The sequence below is a fragment of the Aulonocara stuartgranti genome (assembly GCF_965226115.1).
Source record: "Aulonocara stuartgranti genome assembly, chromosome: 8".
NCBI classification, from domain to species: Eukaryota; Metazoa; Chordata; class Actinopteri; order Cichliformes; family Cichlidae; genus Aulonocara; species Aulonocara stuartgranti.
In genome coordinates, this window is record NC_138959.1 from 3,578,315 (window position 1) to 3,584,314 (window position 6,000).

At 39.3% G+C, this 6,000-nt stretch overlaps 1 protein-coding gene across 1 annotated transcript in view; it reads right to left on the minus strand.

Moving 5' to 3' along the window:
- Window positions 1–5,263, minus strand: part of kcnj16a (potassium inwardly rectifying channel subfamily J member 16a) — a 22,551-nt gene extending 17,288 nt beyond the window's left edge. Inside the window, exon 1 of the mRNA XM_082542935.1 lies at window positions 5,096–5,263. The gene's annotated coding sequence lies outside the window, so the exon portion shown is untranslated. The remainder of the gene's footprint in view (window positions 1–5,095) is intronic.
- Between the last annotated feature and the right edge of the window lie 737 nt (window positions 5,264–6,000).

A 6,000-nucleotide genomic window follows, 5' to 3' on the forward strand; every position in this document is an offset into this window, starting at 1 on the left:
GGGAAAGCTGCTTAGTGATAAAAGCACCAGAGAAAGTTTTCCAAGCCTCCACCACGGGGTACCCGAGCGTGCCGACATTAAAGGTGCAACCGATGATCAGGGGAACCAAACCGAACTGAAGACATTAGCTTTCTGCACCTTAAGGTTGACTACATACGTGGTCAACACGAGCGGTGAAGGAGAACATCAGAAAAGGTTTTCACATTTTTCCAGAGGAAGCGCATTTACATCTGGAACGGCTGAGGATGGTATTCCCTCCTTTATTGGCAGCTGGGGCTTTGGATAAGCTGGTGGCATTGGCTCAAGTTGGAAAAAAGACTTAAAACTTCCTGCTGACGTTTTAACCAGTAGACATCGAACAGCTTTTTATTTAATTTTCCTAATTATTTATTTTTAAAAATAGTCAAAATCTTCATGAGTCCATGAATTCAAGTTTTTGGTTTTTCTTTTTGTTTTCTCTTGTTGCTCTTTCAGTGACCATTGCTTTGCTATGTGATCTTATAATTGTTTGCAGATTAAGGAATTACTCAGTTTTCCTTGGTAACGGAGCAAAAATGAAATGAACACCAGACAGCTTGAGGAGTTCCTCCACTACAACATTAATTCCCTAAGCTGAATCAATGTAATATTTATAAGGTATATAAACAAGATTTTACTGATGCAGTTCCTCACACGTTACTCATTTAGAAAAAAAATATGCGCGGGGTGTGAAGTTTTTTCGGCTTCTAAAGTCAGGCGTGCAAAGGAAACGTTGGTGAGTCACTGCAGCGTCACTTTAAGCTGCAGTCAGTTTTGCTTGAAGACAAACGCCGATTAAGACACGCTGCTTTGCTTAGCCTTGCTCTGAGGGCAGCTCTGAAGCAGTTGCTGTGTTCGTGTGTGACCGGGCCTTCTTTGGATTACAGAAGATTTTCTTTAGCCCGTATTACTCAACTGTATAGAAAACAGCTGAAATTTCAAAATGTTTCTGCATTTAGATAGTCACACACAGACACATGCTCATATACCGACCAAAGAAAAAGAAAGAAAGAAAAAGCGCTAAATCGTCAGGAGGGAATTTTGGGCTGAGTACACTGGCCGGGGATCCGTGAGGTTCCAGTAATTTCACTGTGTCTCCTGTTTCAATCAGAAGCAACTGTTATGTGCTGCATGTGTGAGTTTCATAAGCATTCTTATGTCATGGCTCATGAGGCTGTGATGTGACGCTAATCTAACCCAGCACCACCAGGGGAAACAGCTACTTTATACTGGCTCTCAACCACAACGGACCATTTGGCGAACTTTGTAGGTTTCCATCTTCACTATTGATTCTTCTCTCACTGTTCTCTTTCTCGTCTCTTTCATTTTAATATTTGTCTTAACGATATTAAACAAATGAAGAAATCATTTTGTTGTTATCACAGCCAATTGTGACCCCATTTGGGACTTTGTTACACCCAAATGCAAGCGGGCCTAATCTGTGCTGAAAGCAGGGCCCTGATTTGAACACTTTGTACACCTGTATCAGGGCTGACTTTCAGAGTTATTTCAGTCACAAAAGAAAACTGCCAGCTTTTATCCAAGAAGCTGATGAGCCATAGATTTTCAGTAGCCTCAATCAAAATGTTAATTTGTTCAAAGTTAGCTTCACTTAACCTCCCCAGTGATTAAAAATGCATCACAAATACACAACAAGCGTGAACCAAAGACAGCATGACTGCAGTAATAATGCTGCACACAGTGCAATGGGCCATCTGTACCTGAACATCAATCGTTCCTCAGCATCTTTACCTTCTGACGAGCCACTGTGTGGTGGGTGTTTTTTTCTGTTTTATTAACAGCACAGAACCCAATTTTTAAATCACAGCACGTCACTTTAAAAGCAATCATTATTATTAGCTTTCTTTTATTTCCTGGACTGGGATTTTTAGCCCTGTGACATTTAGCTCTGTTGTGTCGTGCGGTGGTTTATACATTTGCCTTACAAGTAAAAGATCACTGGTTTGGTTCAAGGTGGAAATATAACTCCCTTTGGGGAAGTGTCAGAAAGGGAGTCTGGTGTGAAACATCTGCCTTATCAGTCAATGGTTGCTTGCTGCCCATCTAATGTATAAATACAAATTGTTTGTAATATGTTGGCAATCTGATGTAGTCTTAGCACAACACATCAGCGATGCGTCTCTTTGCAATAGAGACGTGACTCTTGACTCAACTTAACTCATCTGGTTGTATTCCTGAATAAAAGTAATATTGCCAAAAGCCTATGTCGCTTTGCAGTTGGATTTCCAACCTGAAGCAACTATGTCACAATTTGTGGAGGAATTTTTTTAATTTCTTTTTCAAATCTCTAAATTTTTCCTTCTGGACTTCTAGGCGTGAACTTCTGTTTGCGTATGTACATGACAACAGACAAGTTATTTGTCACAGTTAATTGCAGTGTTATCACAAATTGCATGTAATCGCCAACTTGACCCCATTCACTCACAGACTGATAACAGACCGATTCCATTTCATTGCATTTCAATTTGATGCATCAAAGTCACTTTGAAGACAGGAGGTGATAGCCTCTAGTTAACCATTAGTTTACTTACTACTATTAAAAGCTTCGTTTAGCACTCATATACCTGTATACTATATTAAACTGTCTGCTGACCCTGTCTCTTTCATTAACTCTTTAAAATCCAACAATTCTGTTTAAATCTTAAAAGCTTCAGTAAGCTTCAGGTATCAACTGACAACTTAAGACTTACTGACTGTGCCATTTGCCCTCCAGCTTTGTGGACATGAAGCACTTCCTGTATAAAGGCTAATTTACACCATTGAGCTATGATCTCAAACACTAACATAGATGGGGCTCTGTCTGTGTAGCTGGATTCAAGAATTACGTGCTTAAAGTTACATTTTAAAAACATGTCTTGTGCCAGTACAGATTGTGGCATCATCAGGTTGATTGGCTGGTTGCGGTCAATAGACTTACATTAGTTTATGTTAGTGGACTAATGACATAACCAATAACTCAGGGAGAACAAGGTGACTTAAACTAAAAATAAGTTTAAGGGGGGCCTTTTATTATTCTGGCTGTAACAATGAGGTTTATGTTAAAACCGAGGATATACTGTCCACTTTTTTAGGGGGCAGACTTTGTCGTACGTTACAAAAAGAAATGTGTTTCAGAAATTTTGTTCTGTTGACATTTAAATGAGAAAAAATTTCAAATTTCTTTGGCAAAACTGTTGTGTTGCTTTTGATGTTAGGGGAGAAACCCAACCTCCTAGAGCTAACGTGGACAAACATACAAGTTCAACACATACAGGAAGAGCCATCTAGCTAGTGCCAAGAACTGTTTGCCTGCATGCAGCCAAAGCAAAGGCAGTCGTGACTGGTCAACATTTCTTTGACCACAAATGGAAACCAGAAAGCTTCCAGTAACAAAATCAGATCCCCTTTCCTAAAGACTTTGCATGTCCATGTGCTGATGTGAGTTTATAGAGTTTGAAAACCAAAATCAGCATTTTTAAATCAACTTTTTTGTTAACCTGTGTAGATATAATGCTACCTTACATATTTTTTCCCACAAAGCGGAGACTGCTTTTCACTGAGCCTATTCTAGAAATGTTTCTGCGCTTAATATTGCATAACAACTGGCGCTGGTGCAAATAACCTGGCAACTGCACACCACAAAAGTGCTGGGCCCAAAGTTGGAACCACTGTCATCTGTGGTTTTGGGAGGTGCTATCCCATGAAATTCACCAAAGATTCATGGATACTGTCTGCAGATTCAGTCCATCGTGTTTTCTTCCCATATCTGTGGTCCTAATTTTATCTACGTAACATTAAACAGTGTTTGGTTCTTGAACCTGTGGAAATAAACCTGTATGCAGAAGAGATAAAGATCTATCAACAGCATCTTTGTAAATCTGAAATAATCGATGCTCAAAATGAGATACCGACACGACTGCATGAAGCAAATTAAGTAAATGCCACTTTTCAACTTTTACAACTTTCAGTTGAACGCAATCCCTTTAGGATCACCACTTTTTCACATGTATCACCACAAATTATTACTTTCCTGCACCAAAAACTAAATGGAAGAGTGGAACAGCATGGTTTATGGTGCCCACTGGATCCACAGCAATCCAGGCTTAAACACTGTGATCCCCATTTCTGTCCATTTCATCACAGAATATGTAGACGTTAATCAAACAGGCTCAATTCACACGATGTTAAAAGATTACAATCTCTATAAGCCTATGGGGGTTTTAATCACAGATTAAATACTTTATAAAACTTTGTTTTATGGTGCCATGTTTAGAGTTTGGATCTATAAAATTAAGGTGTCTGAAACAGACAAAAAACACTTGCCTTAATCTATTTGTTTACTGGCCATTATACAAGCTGTGTAAACAGCCTCTTAGGTACCTCAATAAAAGCATGTCTGTGTTCACCCAGCTAGTATGCTAATGTCTGAAGGGGCCTTGTTTGGAGCTACCACTGTACCTTCCTGTCTTCATTGCTAACTTGGTTTTGTTTCTTTTGTAACATATCCGTTCCCTTTCTTGCACAACTATGTCATTACTTTTCAAGTTCAAGAAATCTGATCGTTGATTTAACATCCAGTCTTTAACTTGCCAAACTCTCTTTTTTCTGTAACGGACAAAATGATTCAACCTCTCAGAATCTCTTGGAAATATCTTTGTTGAAACAATCTCATTCCAACTGCACTAAAAATATCATCGACTTCAAGAGTTGTCTTGCGGTCTTGGGCTCACAAGTTGGGTTTGAATATCAGGTCCAAAGTTTCCAATCAGATTGACAGCATTCTGCGGGGCGATTGTTCAGATCTTAGCATGAGGTCGAAATTCAATGATATGACTACAGCTTGCTTATTTAGCCTAATTCAACCACAATCTCCATCAAGAAAGTCTTGGCTCTGTTTTTCTTCAACCTCTGTTCTGCGGTAAAAATAGCCTTTAACACAGGCGAAGAGTTCAGAGTCAGGAAAACAACCTTGTTTAGAACATTTAATGAGAATTGAAGCTCACTGACAAACTTATGCTCGCAAATCAACACAGACCACAAATGCACATCCTTATTGCTTTGTGCTAAAGTCACTTACTTTTTTGATGCACTCAAGTCCAGAAGAAGAGCGACCACTGAGGCTTATATGAGGCGTTCCGATCTTGGTTTCCCCCCCAGATGTTTTTCCTCATATTTTACTATTTAACTAGCTCTAAAAAAAAAAAAAGACATTGCAGCAGAAATGCTCCTCACAAAGGTTGTGTTGGTGTCTCTGCTCTAGACTCTCATTGTACATTAAACCCCTTCCTGGAATGTCTTACCTGATGGCACGTGGAGGACAAAGTCCCATCTGAGTGTTTTGCAATCTGTAAGCTGGAGCAAGTTTGCGAGAGGTACTCGGGGCTGAAAACCTTCCCAAAATTTGAAAATAAACTTCAGAAAATATTTGTTTTACTACAGTGATTTAGTAGAAGTATTTGTCTCCAAGGGTTCACTTGGTTCTGAGAGAGCAATATGAGAAATTGTTCGTGCTAAGTGGAATGTGTAAGAGGATGCTACTCATCCACTCGGCCTTGTTAAAACAGTTGCATAATCACCAACTGAGGTAAATATGCTCATCTCACAGTGCTTCTGAAGCTACTGTTGAAGCTTTACTTGGGTGATTAAAGGAAGCTTCTCAGTCAATTGCCAGTAGTACATCAATGATACTGGTGTAGAGACTATTTTAACTGGTTTTGAATCAGCCCAATAGCATTCCTCTTATGATTTATGAGGTGGCACTCTCTGTGTTGTTGTTTTTTTCAAGTCAACTAATTTACTATGAAAAAGATAAGAAGTGCAACTGGTTGTCTGCTAGTCAGAAGTTTAGAGGTTCAATCCAGGTTTACACCAGTTTGCATGTTCATGTGGGCAAACTACAGAACCCCTTGTTTCCAATGTATTTGTCAGAGTGTGAGTACGTATGTGCAAATGTTAGACAAGGTATAGAAGAGCATGCTTGCA